Below are 17,747 nucleotides of genomic sequence, written 5' to 3' on the forward strand. Positions count from 1 at the left end.
TGTGTGTGTGTGTGTGTGTGTTTAAGATCTGAAAGCCTACCCAAAATTCTAGCCTCAAAATAAATACTAGGTGGAGACCCCCAGCTGAAGGTAACAGAAATGGTAATGAGGAGCAGAGCTTCTCAGCTTGAATGTGCCCAGGAATCACCGAGGGATCCTGTTAAGAGACAGGTTCTGACTCAGGAGGTCTGGGGTGGGGCCTGAGGTTCTGCATTTCCAACAAGCTCCCAGGTGATGCTGGGTGCACAGATCCACAGCTTTGAGAAACAAAGTCACAGGATAAAACTGAAATTCCAAACAAAAAAGGTGGAAATTCAACAGCCAAATTTATCATGTTTAATGAATATAGGTATAAATTAAAAACAAACAAAAACCTCTGAGTTTGTGACATCTATAAAAACTCTGTTGTCCTAGGCCATATGGCATGCTGTAGCTCACCCCATGAGGGCCACTGGACGGGGCCTGACTGGACCTCAACCCTGGGGGCAGAGGAAGTGAAGTACCTGCTGGTGGCTGAGGACTTGTATAAGCATCTTTTCAAAGGCTGCCCATCATTCCTGAGGAAGTAACTCGTACATGTGCAAATGTATATTTTTGTATTCACACTGCCTTCTGGCAGGCTCTGCCTAAGAGGGAGAATCATTCAAAACCCACAAACATCAACACCATTAGAAAGATGATCATTTGTAAACAACCAGCTAATTCTGAGAATCAGACTAAAGAGAATGAGCAGTCAATTAGGGTGTGATTATGAGAGATGTGATTTCTGAATATTTGACTTGGGTCACTTGGACAAGCAGCAGGTTTGTTCCCACTTAGCCAGGAAGACATGTGTTTTTCTTATAGCTGGTCAGAGCTAATCATCCTGACAGCTCAGAAGGCCTCTTCCCCATCAGGCCACTTGCAGAGTGGCCTACATGAATAAGGCAGATTCATGCAGAGTTGGGATAATAAGCACAGATGTGGCCGAGGGGAACTGTGTAGCTAGTTAACCCTCCTAGGGGTCCACGGGGTAGGTGCCTGGGGGGTCTGTTAAGCTGATTAGTTCTGCTTGGTCTCCCCATAACCCATCTCTAGAATTTTACTATGGCTTCCCTTCCTGTCAAAGCTCTAATTCCAGAAAGTGAAGCCTTAAGAAAGAAGCAGAAAAAACCCGGTTTGGAGATCAAAGATATGCATGCCAGTGTGGCATAGTGGTTAGTGACTTGGACTCTGAGGCCAGGGTTCCTGGGTTTATTTCCTGTCTCTGCTACTTACTAATAATTACTGAACCCTTGGAAAAGTTACTCAGTCTTCTGATGCCTTGGTTTCTTCAAACAGTGCCAAGACTAGGATGAGGCCAGTGGAGCATGTAGCATCAGCTTAGTTCTGGCTGAACCTGAGAGTGATGTCTTCTTAAGCATTTCCCCTAAGGGTCTCACGTTAGGCCCAGTCCTCAGTTTATAAATAAGTATGATAATAGCATCTTTCTTAGAGGCTGTTGTAAAGAGTAAACAACTTAGTAAGAGCAACAGATTAAAATAATGACTAGCATAGAACATGATGATACAAGTATTTGCTTTAAAAAAAGAAAAAGTTCTGGCTTGGCCATTTAATAGCTCTACAAACTTTGGAAAATAATGTACCTGCCGTTTTCTTACCTATAAAATGAGAGCATATCCACTAGGATGGCTATAATAAAAAGGACAGTATAAGAAAAGTGTTGAGAAGGATGTAGAGAAACTGGAACCCTCATGCATTCCTGGTGGGGATGTAAAATGGTGCAGTCGCTTTGGAAAACTATCTGAAATTTCCTCAAAAAATGAAATGTAGGGTCGGTCACCATAGGCCCCAGCAATTCCAATCCTGGGTCTATAGCGATAGAAATGAAAACATAAGTTCACACAAAATCTTAACCCAAGTGCCTATCAAGTGAGAATGGATAAACAAAATAATAGTATATTACTCAGCCACAAGAGGGATGAAGTATTGATATATACTATAACATAGGTGAGCCTTGAACACATCCTAAGTGAAAGGAGCCAGACACAAAAGGCATGTATTGTGTAATTCCATTTTATGAATTGTCCAGAGCAGGCAAATCCACAGAGACAGAAAGTAGACCAGTGGTTGCCAGGGGCGGTGGGGAGGGGAGAGTAAGGAGCGATGCTAAAGGGCACAGGACTTCTTTCTGGAGTGATGAAAATGTTCTGTAATTAGACAGTGACGATGGTTGTACAACCTTGAGAATATACTAAAAACCACTCAATTATACACTTCAAATGGTGGATTTTATGGTATGTTAATTTATCTCCATAAAGATGTTGTTTTTTAAATTAGAGCATGAATAATATCCATTTTATCTACTTACTACAATGTTGTAAAGAGCAAATTGAGGTTACTAACAGGAATGCATTTTTTTAAATCTAAAAGCAGTTTTTATCATGTTTTCCATCATTTGTTTCAGCAACCTTTAACAAACAAACCTTTATGGAGCAACTTCTATGAACATCTATTGAGCATTGCGCGTGATGCTTTTTCTGCGTGTTCGCACTTCCAGCCCTGACAACGTGAGGAAGCGCCGGGCCCCGGGCCCCACAATGTGGCTCACTGACAGAACGCCACAGTGAGGCTCGGACACCAGGCTCAGGTCTGGTTCTTCCAATGACCTATCACGGGTGTTGGGGAAATTGTTGTTTGTTGAGTGAATGGCTGCAAATATGCTATTTTGAGAAAGTTAACAAACACATAAAATATTTTCCTCACAACACACTGGCTGCCATCCAGGAGCTCATTATGTGTGATGTTGTGCAGCTTTGTGATGTTAAAGCTAATCAGTGTGATGATTGCACATCCAGTCTCCTAACTGCGCAGGAACCCGGGAGATGTGTCATCTACAACCATCACCCGTAACTACAGCACCCATATTTCTACTCCCTGTCCAAACCCCTCTCCTGCAAATCAACCACATAGACCCAATTAACCTCTAGACTAGAGTCTGCTTTTCACCTGTGATGTGCATGAAAATCACCTGGGGACCTTGTCAAAATACAGCTTTCGAATTCAGGAGGCCTAGTGAGCCTGAGTCCACATTTGTAACAAGCTCCCAGGTGATGCTGGTGCTGTGGTCCTGGGTCCACACCTTGACAGCATCACATAGATGTCCCCACAGACATCTTAAAGGCAACACATTCAAGCCCACATTTATCCTCTTTCCCCACCCAAACTGTTCTCCTTCTAATTCTTCCTATATTCTCCATCTCAGTCATTCTAACACTTAAGCAAGAATCGGAGTTACCTGGAGATCTTGTTTAAATTGTTCAAATGGTTGTTGAACACCACACGCAAAGTTTCATTCAGATCTAGAGTGGGGACTGAAAATGTGCATTTCTACTAAGTTCTCAGGGAGGAATTAAGGGGAAGAATGAAGAGGTCCGTGGTGCCCCGTGCATGCCTGTCAGAGCTAGAAAGCCACCAGACAAGGCTGTCGGTCAGCTGCCTGCAGCTAGGAGATGGCATTACACCTCTTTCCTTAGTTTCCAATACAGAGTAGGGGCGGCAGAGTGAGACCCTCTCTGGAAACCAGACTGTTTGTATTTCTTATTCTCTCCATGTTTATCCCTGCTTTGTTTTCCTGTAGAGCTCAGTCAGGTCTCCGTGAGAGGCCCAGCCTTCCTCAGCTGTGCTAACATGAACCACACATGGGCCACAGCAGCCCCTGAGCAGCAGCCCTGGAGCCGGGAAGCCGGCTGTGAGGAAGCCCAGCCACCTGAGCCTGTGGCCCGGGCGGGGCCCTGCATCAGCTGCCCCTGCTCACGCCGCTTTGGCTTGAGCTTCTGGGTTTTGCAGCATTACAAAGGTGGCATTCCCTGCACCCAGGTACCTGAGCTGAGTTGTTAGGTAAACAGATATCAGTTCTTCCACAGGGAAGATGGGAAGAAGGCTTGTGGGATGGAAAATTAGTTATTACTGGAGACAGCTGACAGAACCCAAGTGGATGGCACCCTTGCACTAGAGGCCGTTGAGAAAATTGAAGAACCTGCTGATTCTCACTACATCGAATGAATAATCTCCACCTGACTTGAAGGGATCCTTTATGCCACATTTGTACTTTGCACTGACATTATATATCAAAACTAAACTCTTACTCAGGCAATGCACAGAAGATAGGCCTGAAGGAATAAGAAGGTAAACATCATAGACTCCTAGTCAGAAATGCAGATACTGCCTCCAAAATGCCACATTCTCCCTCCCTCTCCCCTCTCATTGAGGAAACAAGGCATTTTCACTTGGCATTTTAAGTTTGGAGAGAGGGGAGGGAGATAACTCACCATTATCAAGTGAAATGCTTTTTCCAAAATCCATTAGTATGACCAAATACATTTTTAAAGAGGTTTTCATAGACATGTTAAAAGACGCTGAGCCGTAGGAGTCATAAGTAGGAATTAACGTCTCAAGTGCTTACAGAGGTACACAGAAACGTGGGCTCAAGGGTCCTCAGTGCAGCCCTGTTGAACAGGCGGGATGCCCAAAACGACCCTAGTAGGACAAAGTGTTCAGTAATCTCTCCTCCCCCACCCACACCCACCCTACAGTGCTTCTAGAATACCCTTGATTACAGCCAGAGAAGAGAAAATCAGAGATCAGCACAAGAAAAAGAAGAGGTCTCTTTTGAATTCGAAAAACTAATCTTTATTGGTCACGAGCCAAAGTTTGGGGCACAGAGATCAGAGGTACAGTTTGTAGTAGAGAGAATGAAGAAGGTGCTATGGCCTAGGAAGTATTTTCTCAAACTGAAGGAAATGAAGCATTCGCCAAGCAGGCGGATGAGGAAGGACTGAGGCAGTGAGCAGAGATCAGGCCAGAATGCTCTGGCCCGAGGTGGGAAGCAATGGACACTCCACATTTGTTTAGGAGCCTGAGACAGAAGGGGACCCACAAGCTTTGTGGGGAAGCCCACATCCCACCTGGCACCTGAGCAGAGCATGGGAGGGAAGTGTGAAGGTGGAGGGCCTCCTTAGTGGCAGGGGTGACCCAAAAGGGTCTTTGTGGAGAATGTGGCAGCAGGGGAGGGTAGCAGCAGTGAGGCAGAGCAGACACCTGATCCCTTCACCAACACAGCACAGAAACCCCTCACCGGGGGGATTCAGGTCATCCCAGGGAGAGGAAGGGGAGAATCCTGACTGAGCCAACTATAAACCTGAGTTGATGATGTTTAACATGATGTGTCTGAGCACTGAAATTTCCTGGAATTGGCAATTTTCCTGCAGCAGCAGAGAGGCTCAGGAACCACGCCTATTTGTAGAAAAATCAATTGCACTTTGCATATATATATGCACTGTGATTATAAATTATAAATCTGAAACAGCCTAAGCATTATTAAATAGGAGAATAATAAGTGAGCTAAATTATGGTAACTGCCAGAGTCACAGTAGAGTACTATGCATCTGTTTAAGAGAATGAGGCAGATTTGTATACTGATACAGAACGGTCTCCAAAATACAGTTAAGTGAAAAAGAATAAGACACTGAAGACTACATAGGAAAAAAGATATACAGTATATGAAAAGGCAAGTGTGTGTGTGTGTGTGTGTGTGTGTGTGCAGGATATACTCCTGAACTGATACAAATGAAATAGGCAATGATTCCCTCTGGGAAACAGACTCCAGGGGTTGAGCACAGGTAGATTCATTTGTCATTTTTTATCCTTTTGTGTCACCATAAATATATATATATATTACCTTCTCACAGGATTTCATTATACGGAAGTGATATAAAAAACCACTAACCTGTTTTCCACTGAATTTTTAAAAATGTAACTGTGGATGTGAAAGGATCATAAGAAGCAAATTCAGGAGTCTGCCATCAGAACTCTCTGAGGTTGAGTCTGCTGTCCACGCAACACCACTAAGAGAAACCAGATCAGTGCACTTAAACATACAGACATTGTGACTGGACATAAAAGACCTACTCAGAAACAGGCTATAAGCCCCAAAGCCTGAGGGGACAGAAATAGTTTGGGGACCAAATATTCTTCTGAAATATCACTGTCAATAACTGAAAAGTCATAACTCCCAGAAAGATTTTAGATCAACAAAGGCCATCAGCAGCCTCCTGCCCAGACAGTACCGTTGTTGGGTAAAAGGCCTGGCTCCTTCACAGTCTTCCAGTCCTTTGGGGCAAGGATTGCCAGTTCCTTATTCCTGTGTGCATAATCCTTGATTCTAGCAGTGGGTCTGACCCAGAGGCACTCTGTGCAGGTTTGTTGAAGTAACAAATATGAGAGACCATTGCTTAATTGTTCGGCATTTCTAACCAATGGGTCAGTGAAGGCTATCTCTCTGGATCTATTAGTAGAAATGAAAAGGCTCTGAGTTCCAATAAGCAAGAAGTCAGGACAGCCCCACATATCTGGGTAGGCAGCAACAGGAGCTGGTGAAATTAAAGGTCTGTAGCCATTGGCCACCTAGAGAGATCAAAGAACCTGAATTCCATGGGTGGAAGATGGCGGTGGGGGTGGGGCAGCAGCTGAAGGGTAGAAACCTATGTTCATGTAGGAGCCACAGGATCCCAGGTAAACTGGACCAAAAGTAATCTGCAGCCTGAAACTTGAAAGAGAGCCCCATGTTCCTCAAACCCTCCCTGTTCCATTATGATCACCTGCCAAGGGGAGAAAGGAGAGCATGTGCTAAGTTCAAAGAGGCTGTGAGCAAACAGTTTAGGTTGAGTGCATCTGTCTCCTGGGAAGTTCAGAATACTGAAACTGTTGCCAAGGCTCTTCCAGAAGATCAATCTTCTGGTGTCTACAGAAGATAAGAGGAAAACTCTGACCACTTAAGGAAACAAAAATTAAGATGACGGAAACAAAAGCCTTCCTGGTTGCCTACTGTGTGGTATACTGTCACATACATTAGCCATTTTGCCCAGATCTGCTGCTGATCCCCAGAAGGATTTAACGTCCGTATCTAAAGCCCCGTGTGAGAATAAGCTGACAGGTTTGCTCTGAGCCTTCAGGGAAGAAGGATGCCAAAGGCTTTTAAGTGGGGGAGGGAAGAGGAAGAGGGTGGGATACAGTCGGAAGTGATGAGTTTGTATTAAAAAGAGAAAGGAAAGAGGTCTTTTCATCAATGGATCCAGGAGCACTACCTGGAGTTAAGAGGCAGGTGACCTAGCACAAGAAGCAGAAAGGTGGTGTTGGAGCAACTCTGAATTTCAAAGACCCTTTTTGCACCAGGAAGCCAAGCCTCAAGAATACCTACGCTCAGTGACCTACCCACTGGCCTCCCAGGAGGTGAAGTCCAAAGGGCAGCACCCCCACATCCCTAAAATAAAACCGAGAAGCAGCCTTTAGAATAAACCCAGTCTGTCTGGAACAAGGACCTGGGAGATAGACTCTGACTCCAGCTATTGGTTCAGGCTGCATTTCCTTTGTGCTGGGCAGGGCATCCTGGAAGGTAAGGAGGGTAAGAGGTCACCTGGGACAGAGGGGGTAACATGGGATGGCAGAGAGAGTCTAGGCACTTCAGCCAACAGGCGGGATCGGCCACATGCTACCTGTGTAATCATGGGTAAGTCACTCCCCATCCCTCACTCATCCCCAGACAGTGAGAAGGGGGTAACAATGCCTACTTCGTCTGGCTGTCACGTGAATTAAATGAAATAATGCAGGTAAGGTGCCTCGCACAGGGCACTCCATAAATGGTTGTTACCATGAGGGTGGCACTGTCCCAAAGCTGAGAGACACAAAGCCTCCAACCTTGACACACGAAGGTCACTGCAGAGGCAGTCAGCCAAACGTGGGCTGAGTGGTAGCGAGCCAGCTTTTCATGAAAGAACAGTAAATGCTTTCATTTCTCCAACGTAACTGAGAGCAGCCCTCTTGGGAGTCCAACCTGTTGCTGGTATGAGTTGTAATCTGAACCTGAGCAGCCCTCCAGGGCTACAGGGGTTTAGGGAAACCAAATGAGATTACCCTCCGGGCACAGTGCCTGGCTGGGGCAGGTGCTAAGCAAATGTGAGCTCCTAACCTCTCTCTCCCACTGGGGATTCTCAAACAGTGTCCCCTGCCCCAGGGGCTGACCCTCAACAGGTTGAAGCAAGCTGAAGGACTACTTTCTGTAAGTTCTGCTGAATTCATTAATGCAACAGTAATAATAATTATAATGCAACTTACATTTCTTTTATGTGAAAGGCCCCTGGAGGAAGCAGTAGTATTTCTCTTATATTCTGGATGTCTCCCAACTCTGAATTTTACACCACCTTTTCTGTGCCCACTTACCATATATCACTTCATTTTTTTCCTTTGTCATAAATATGAAATATTTTAAGTATAATAATCATGTGTGAAAATGAGGCATACTCTTCTCCCTTGCATTAGAGGAAGTTATTTAGGTATAAGTCTGTCACCCTCAGTTAATTGAAGGAAAGAGGGATTTGTTCTAGAGTTTTACCCCATCCCTCAAAGTATTTAGCATCACGTTCTTAAATAAATTCAGTGTTCATATAGAAACAACTTACTGAACACCTGCCAAATATTTCAGCTATGTTATCCCATTTAACCATCACTGCAAAAAGCAAAGAGGGTCATTACTCCTATTTTATGCATAAGGAAACTGAGTCTAAAAGACATCAAACAACCTGTCTAAGCTAGCAAGCCTGTGTGGACGAGTATTATTGCAATATTAACAAATGTTACTGAATGAATGAACAGTAAGCTCTTAAGGAGCTTAAACAGCTGCAATACAGTCCAGTTTATAAATACCAAATGCCATTCATAAAGCATTACAGGGAAGGGCTGTTTGGAATGAGAATTTACTGGAAAACAAGGGGGGAAATTATTGTTTCCCTCCAACTCCAGAAAGCAATGCTTTTAGCACTAGTCTACAATGAACTGTGTTCCAATCACTGAGGAAAAGGGAACCTAAGTTAACTGCTGCTGACCCACATGGCCGCAGGGGACCAAGTGTTTCCGTATGGAAAAGATTCATGAGAGAATAAAGAAAATAATGTATACCTAGAAGTCACACCATAAAGTGGAAAAGGAAAGTTCTAGGGGCGAGACCCAATCTTGACCTCGGCCTGACCTATGGGACATTGGGGTGAGAATAAAGTTGGGGGCAGGAAGGGAAAATAACAGGGGTTAAAAGAAGAAACTTGAAGCCAGACTCTAGTTCAGATCCTAAACCTACCTCCTCTGGGGCCTGAGACTCATCACTTTCTCTCTCTAAGAGCAAAGCTCCTCTCATCACCTATGTTCACATCACCTTCTCCGTTGAGTCTGTGTATTAGCTCTTCCTCTGCTTGTCTCTTATAAGGATACTCATGATTCCATTTAGAGTGCACCTCTACAACTTAGAATAATCTCCATATCTCAAGATCCTAAATCATATCTGCATAGTCCCTTTTCAAAATGAATTGGTGTTTTTAGGCTCCAGGGATTAGACGCTGATATATCGGGGGTTAGGGCACATTATTCAACTACCTACATGGTGAACCCTCAGTAAACATCGGTTGTGATTGATCTTGTTACTGTTAATAGAGATTAACTAAAAGAACTGTATACACCCAGGAAAGGGTCTATGGATGGATAAGAAAGGAAGACTGTTAGTACTTTACATGGTCGCCAAACCCTCTCACGTACAGGTAAATCACCTGGGTCCACATTACAAGCTCAGAGTGGCAGTGGGAAGAGTGGGGATGCTGGGGTCAGGCAGGCCTGCGTTCAGGCCCCACCCTGCTCCTTATATATTCTACATATAGGAGCAGGATGCTGGGGACTTCCCTACTTCAGCTCAGTGTCAACTATAAAATGAAGCTGCTTGAGGCTCAAATAGTACAGATTTAAATAATGCGGCACAGGGTAGGTAATATAAAAATAATTGTTAGTAATACAAATGAGTCCGCAATGTGTGTGGGGGGGAGGATGAGTAAAGGAAATGACAGTCACTCGCACATACAGGAAACATCCCTGCTCCTACCCTTACTCAAAGGCACGTCAGCCTGCCACCAGGCATGCATCCAGGGAGAAGTCCTAGGGGTCGCAGATGCAAAGCTGAGATCCCCCTTCTGGGACACACATATTGTAGTCAGGCTTTTTCCATAGCCCGTCGTATCTTTCTTCTGGAACCCAGAGTTATGAATGACTTGGAGGGGGTTCAACATAGCATTCTTATGGCAAATGTGATCTTTGTTCTGATAACTAATGAAATACTTCTGACACTTAATGAAATGCCACAAGAAATGAACAAGGGCTCTTTGGAGCCTTGTCTGAGATCAGAGTAACTCAAGCTTAAAATCTGGCTCCAATCTTTCCTAACCTACAGGCAGAAATGTACATACCAGTGGGCCCACCTCCGCTACAAACTCTCCCACTGAACACGGCTAGGATTTCCGATTTAGAAACCAAAGCATATTAAAACCTCGTTTATCTGGTTAGCATCAACAGGTAACTTCTTGTCAAACAATTCAGGGACTAAGTGGAAATCCTGCTTCAAAAGGTAAAGAAATGAAACTTCCCTTGCAGGAAGAAAACAAAAAATACCAGAAACGTGAAGTATACATTTCAAACAAACGTACCTGTTTTCTCTGCTAACTGCCCAGGATCGCCAGGGAGGTTTACCAAGGAGAAACACAGACAAAGCCAAAGATTTCCCTTCTCTTTGCAATGCGGTTTCTGCTGCCACCCCTACTTCCCCACCCCCAACCCCGCCATGTAACAAGACTCCCTAGGTATCGACTGAGGGTCAGGAAACCGGCATGTGGCTTTGTGAAGTTTAATTAACAACAAGTTTTCCTATCCTGCATCATGGAACCCACTCAGCTCCAGGGGCCCCCAGGACAGAAATAATATATTGCTCCGGAGTTATTAATGATGAAATGCAAAGAGCCTCAAGAAAGTGGGCAGGAAAGGAGGAGCTAAAACAACAAATGATTTCTACCAGCAGCCGGGGACAGTTCCCCAGAGAGGCAGGAAAGGGTGACTAAAGCCTATGATCTAAGCTTGATCTGTCTGTCCTGTTTCAAAACTAACAGCCCTTTCAAACAAACACACACACACACGCACGCGCACACACACACACACACACATGCATGTGGACACGTGCACGCAGTGCAACACACTACCTACACATTCACACATATGCATGCACATGCACACATGCTACACACGTGCACATACTTTTTTGCATGCACACACACTCATACAAAAAGTTACAGAAAAAAACACAAGTCCCCAAAATCCAAAGATAATATAGTCGATGACAAAATAATCAGCTGTGTTGTTTTTGAACAATCTCTTATATTTTTTGAAATACTTTTACAGCTATTACCTCATTTGACCCTCTCAATGGGTCTCTGTGCTAGACAGAGGACTATGATTATGCACATTTTATAGGCTAGATTAAGTGATTTCCACAGGCCATCCAGTAGGCAAATGGTAGTGCTGAGGCAGGAAGTGGGGTCTAATGACTCCAAGCCCAGGGCTTTCTTTGAAGTAAGAAACATGAATGCTTCCAATAGAAAAGGGCCAAGGGCCAGGATGAGACCAAAAAGAGAAGGTCAGACATGTTGATGACACTTTTAAGAAAAACTCATGTTATGAGACAGAAGTCTGAGCAGAGGGATTTGAAGAGTAGTGCTGTCGATGCAACTGGAGAAGAGGATACCCGTCACATCCCAGAGCGTGTTTGGAAGCGCGTCTGAGGGCTGCATCTCCCAGCCACCTTCTTCCCTTTCCAATCCTCGGGATGGCACAATGGTGGGGGGAACATTTAAAACAGCAATTGGGCCTCAATAATGCATTGATAACTAGCAAGAGACCTAAAAAATATGTAATCTAAGGCCCAGAGAAATTAGGTGACCTGCCCAAGATGAAAACATTGGGGAAAGTTGGAAAATAGACCCTGGATTCTGGATTTGGGATACAGGGCTCTTAATCCCATGCAGCTGCCTCAGGTATCAATTATCTTTAAGCTCATTGCTGGCACTGGGCTTGGTTAATACCGATGGCCAACGATCACTGAAAGGCAGGGCCAGATGCACGGCTTTCTTCTTCGTTGGTGGGTAGTACTGCTCAATTTCCCACCGACAACTAGATATGATGCGGCAAAGTGGCCAGTGGTCGATCCTGCTAGCACAAAAATTGTGCTATTCCTTTAGTATTCTTTTTTTTTTTTATTATTGATTTGAGAAAGAGAGAGAGAGAGAGAGAGAGAGGGAGGGAGAGAAACACTGATTTGTTGTTCCACTTATTCATGCAGTCATTGGTTGCTTCTTGTATGTGCCCTGACTGGGGACTGAACCTGCAAACTTGGTGTATCAGGATGATGCTCTAACTAACTGTGCTACCGAGCCAGGGCAGTATTCTTAAGACTCCAAAATGCCAGGATTATGACAGTCATCTGGATAATGCTCCTGCCACCCAAGATGTCCACATCCTAATCCCTAGAACATGTGAATGTCACCTCATATAGTGAAGGTACTTTGCGACTGTGATTGAGTTGAGGACTTTGAGCTGGAAAGAGGATCCTGGGTTACCTGAGTGGGTGCAATGGGACCACAAGGGTCCTCATAAGAATGAAGTCAGCAGATGAAAGTTATCCAAGGAGGAAATGACAGAAGCAAGAGGGTGGGGTGATGGGAGGAAAGACCCAGGAGCTAAGGAACCTAGGCAGCCTCTGAAAGCTGACAAAGGGAAGGATACAAATTTTCCCCTGAAGCCCCCAGGAGGAAAGTAGCCCTGACGACATCTTGATTTTAGAGTTCTGGTTTCCAGACTGCAAGAGAATAAATTTGTGCTGTTTTAAGCCACTAAATTTATTCTGAGCTACACCATCAATGGGAAACTAACACACCTACTGCAAAACTAGAGGGCCCTTCTTCACTGCCTGGGCAGTGAAGGCTCGCTTCGTGAGATGTGGTACAGCCAAACATTCTGAAAATCACAAGGCACTAGGAGACATTTAGACTGACTACATACTGCATACACTGTCTAGTTTCAAAACGGCGAAGGGCTGGTTTCCCAGGTTTATGGGCACTTCCACCCAGAGAAATTCTAGTTTCCTCCCCTAAGGCTGCTCTGTAGTCCCACCCTGGACCCAGCCTCCCCCGGTCCAGCCCGGACACCCTGACAGACAGTCTGTGCCCAGCCCCACCACACCGCCTCTGACATCTGGACCATGAGTCTCACTCATGCCCCCAGGATGCTGCTCCTGCAGTTTGCTTTTGGGGAATGCTGTCCCCACTCCTGGGCTCTGCTAAAATCCTTCCTCCCCAAAGCTCAGCTCAGACATCACTTCCTCTGTGAAGCCTTCCTTGGCATCCCCTGTCCTCTCTCTCTCTCCCCTCCCCACTCCCAGAGCATCTGTCATAAGAGAGCCATGGTCAGTTGGTCTTGTATATGTCTGTTTGCTTGTCTTCTGCCCCCAGCCCACCAGCATGGGTCCCTTGAGGACAGGAGACCTTGCTTTTTGTGTCACCAAAGCACTGCCTTCCCCATTCATTACAAGTACTTCCCAACTCTTTCTAACCTGAGAAATGCAGACTCCTCTTTAAATGAAGTATGCTCCACCACAAAGAATTCTTGATTCCCCAAGAATTAGCTCCACCTCCATGCTCCCAGTGTCCCAGCACATGGAAAGCAGTCTGCCACGTTCACTGAATTGCTTAGGAGTCACCCCACTGTGCTGAGCACGTTGCAGGAATTATCCAATTCACAGCAGCCCAGCGAAGCAGATGTATTACTATCCCTGTTAGGGGAAGGTTGAGCAATGCCAGCAGAACACAGGACGAGAAAGTGGCTGAGCTGGGCAGAAAACCCAGACCTATCAACTCCAGGGCTGAACTCTTCACTATCATGCAACTTAGAGCCTCTCAGGATGTGTTCACTTCTGTCCCCATACTCCACCTCATCATCTGAGGGTCTGGCTAATAGACTGGACAAAAATAAAACCAAGATTTCAAAGAAAAACAGTAATTGAAAACTGAGCACAAACTGCTCTTGGGATGCGGGTCTGCATAGCCTCTATAAGAACATCCCTGTTGCAGGCAAATTTCCCTCCTAACTTGAAACCAGCTCTGCATCTCCAGGAGGTCCTGGGAAGCCCTCCCCCTGCAACCTTCCTGACGCCTGAGATTTATGACACACTCCACTTAATGGAAACAGTGACCGTGACTTTCACAGTTGTGATTTTTCACCTCCCAGGCTCCTACAGCTATCTCCAGGAGATGGACAGAAGTTCTAGATTTGGCAATGCTCATTGGTAGAGAGGAGGAATGCTCAGTAGCTTGAAGAGCTCTGAATGAAAGCCATCAAGCCTCCCACTCCCCAGGTTCCAGCCAGTTCATGTATGTGACGATCAGGAAAACTGACCATTGTAGGTGAGGGTAAGGAAGAAAGCCCAGTGGCAGGAATGCCTACCTGGTAGCGGCTCCCAGCAACCAGAGTGGTGAGAAAGTTCCCTGCAGGGCTCCTCCGTAGGAGTGGGCACTGCCCTCATAGCCTGACTTGTGGAACCTGAGTTAAACTAACCAGTAGACATTTACAACATCATTTTGTAAGGTTATGTACTTAGACTCTGGGTAGCAGGGACTCTCTCTGGATGCCGTTTTCGCCAGACACTTTGGAAACAGAAAGAAATCTGTTTGGCTTTGGTGTTATAAAAGAGAACGTTCTACATTAACAGCATTAACAGCAACTCCTTCCAGCTCCCTCCAGTTTGCAGGTGTCCATTCCAGAAGCAGAGGGAAAGGCTCTCCTACTTTGGACTATCTTCAGTGTCACAGAAGTGTGTGGCTGCATGACTGTACATGCTACCAGACTCACCTGACACCCCCTCCTCACCTGCCCTGCTGCCTTCAGCCATCACAGGGCATGGAGAGGGCAGAGAGTGCCCTTCTAGAGTCTGCTGGTCAAGTACTGGAAGCTGAACACTCCCGCTCCAGAGCCTCCCCAGGCAGCCAGAGCTCTGAATATATCCCAGGGAAAGGCCACCCCTTTCAGAGCAAGCCACACCCATAAAGGGCAAAGGGCAGGGTGCCCAGGCCCTGGGATGCAGCGTCTCCCTCCTGGACTACGCTTCAGTTCCTGGCTTGCCATCTTCCTGTGTGGCCCCACTCCTTCACTTGATCCTTCCTGCAGAACCAGAGTTCTAACTCTCTAACATACCAACGCCCAGGCTTTAAGTCCATAATGGGAGTTAGAGCTATAACTGATTGTTCTGTATCTACTATGGAACAGGTATTATTATTATTACTCTCATTTGAAAGATAAAGCCCCTGGGGCTCAGAGAAGTTTAGTAACTTTCCTAAGCTCAGGATCCTTGAGAGAGAGTTCCAATAAATACTCACATGATTTCAACGGCTTTTTAGAGTGCGATTTGTAGTGTGTGTGTTTTAATGAGATGAAAGTCTAATATGGAAGCAAATGGTCCCCAGAAGTTTCCAGATATATTCCAGCTAAATAAATTCTATGTATTCATCAAGGTTGGGTTCAAATTCTACCTGCTTTATACAGTCTTCCTAGATGGCTCCATCCCACCAGGAATTCCCATCCTCCTGAACTCTGGTCACACCTTTACTGTTTGCCGTCATGGGCTGTGTTTTATAGGGTTTTCCACTCATCCACCGCCACAGTATCAGGCCTCCAAGTACAGGGTCCGAGCCTTCCAATGTTTTTGAACCCTCTTGGTGCCTAGGACTAGATACAAAGATTTCCCTGATTCAGAGAGCTGCACACTGCAGGGAAAGATGCAGTTCTCATTAGGCCTTCACTGCCAAATCCCATCCCCTTCTCAAATTGTGCCCCAAACTGTCCAACCTCCAAGCAGCTTTTCTGACCACACCTGTTTGGGTGAGCAACCTCCCAGCCAAAATAACCATTTCAAGGAACCCATTTCAGTGGGGAAAAAAAGTTAGTGCCTGATTCTGGCAGACCTACTTAGAATTCTGGTTCTGTAGCTTCAGAATGGTGATCCTGAGCAATTAACTTCATTCCTCTGAGCCTCAGGTTTCTTGCCTGTAAAATGTGAATCTACGGATCCTTGTGTCACAGTATGAACCTATGAATCCACCGCAGGGGCCGAGGGACCCACATCATAGTGTAAACCTATGGGTCCGCCTCACAGGGCTGAAGGACCCGAGTCGCACTGTGAACCTATGGATCCGCCTCAGGGGCCGAGGGACCCGCATCACAGAGTGAACCTATGGATCTGCCTCACGGGACTAAGGGGCCCATGTGACAGTGCGAATCTATGTGTCCGCCTCCCAGACCTGAGGGACCTCCATCACAGTGTGAACCTATGTATCTGCCCCACGGGCCTAAGGGACCTGTGTTATAATGCATTTGATGTAGTGCCTGCAGAGAAAACATGCTCCCAAATGGTAGCCATATTTATTACAGTCACTATTTCATCTAAGTGCCCCATAAGGAAGGCATTTACATACATGCCTTGTCTGACCTTCCAGAGCAGTGGTTCTCAAACTGAAGTATGTCAAAATAATTACAGTTAAATTACCTAGGGCATACCATAGACCCACAACAGAGTCCCCATTAGGCAGGGGAGATTGTGAGGCCTAGACAGCTCTACTTTTAACAAGAATCCTCACCACTGCAAGTGACACTGACATATGCTCACTAAACCTGGAAAATGCTGCTAGACAATATTTGATTCCCAGATTCTTTTCCATGGAAATTTGAGGTTCCAAAGATACTTCCAGACCCATGGTTTCCAACCTTGTTTGGAATATACCCATGTCTGAGCACAATCTTTAGAGATTCAGATGTTGGTTTGGTATGTGACCAGGTGTCAAGATTTCTAAAAAATGGGCAAAGAATTCTAATGGTCAGCCAGGGTTAAAAACCACTGCCCCCTTTGGATCTAGATCCCAAGTTTTTAGAGTATGCCTCTGAGGCTTCAACCAGAGCAGCTCAGCTTTTTGCCTGTGTGACAAACTGAGCCTCCATCTAAGGCTGATATTGCACAAAGGATTCTTATGCTTTAAAAAAAAAGTTTGCAAACAGCTGTTCTAGCCTGTCAGTAAGAGCCTTTAGCCCCCCACCCCAACTTGATTTTTATACCTTTATGTCTGTCCCAGAGCATTACAACAGTGTAGATGCTTAATAAATATTTGTTGGAAGGTTGCATAGTTTTGTTTTATTTGTTATCTGGCTCCAATTAAGTTTTCTGTTGCCTAGCATAACAATTTAACAGTTTCTTAAACATCTAAGCTCTAACAGCCTTCGCTTCAAACCTCAAACCTGAAACAGAGAGTAAGGCAGACAGCCATCCAGAGAACATGCTGACATTTTTCTGGGGTCACATATACTATGCAAGCTCCTAATCACTAATAAATATAAGCAAATGTGATTTTCGTCAGCCAGGATGAGCGTGACATTCATCAGCAGCACAGGCCTCCCAGGCTAATATTTGGATTATTTCATCTGAAACTGTCAAATTACAAGAGTATGATAAAAACTTGTAGGAACTTCATAGTAAACAGTAACTGGCCCCTTGTCAATACGTTAGAAGAGAAAATTTTCCTGCTGCCAAAACACGTGGGCCAGAAAGCCTGCAGCCCAGGCCGGCAGCCAACTAGCGCCTGTTCTCTGGGCAGCTTTTCTAGGTTCACAACCACGGAGGCTGGAAGAGAAGTCCCTGAGTGCACTAGGAATCTGGGCATCAGTAGCACCTTCCAATCGCAGCTTTTTTGTGGCTTTATTTAGGATCGTAAGTAGTCATTTAACATCTAAAGGCCACGGATTCCTCATGTGTA

Source organism: Furipterus horrens, unplaced genomic scaffold (assembly GCF_987537825.1).
Source record: "Furipterus horrens unplaced genomic scaffold, mFurHor1.1.pri manual_scaffold_3, whole genome shotgun sequence".
Taxonomy (NCBI): Eukaryota; Metazoa; Chordata; class Mammalia; order Chiroptera; family Furipteridae; genus Furipterus; species Furipterus horrens.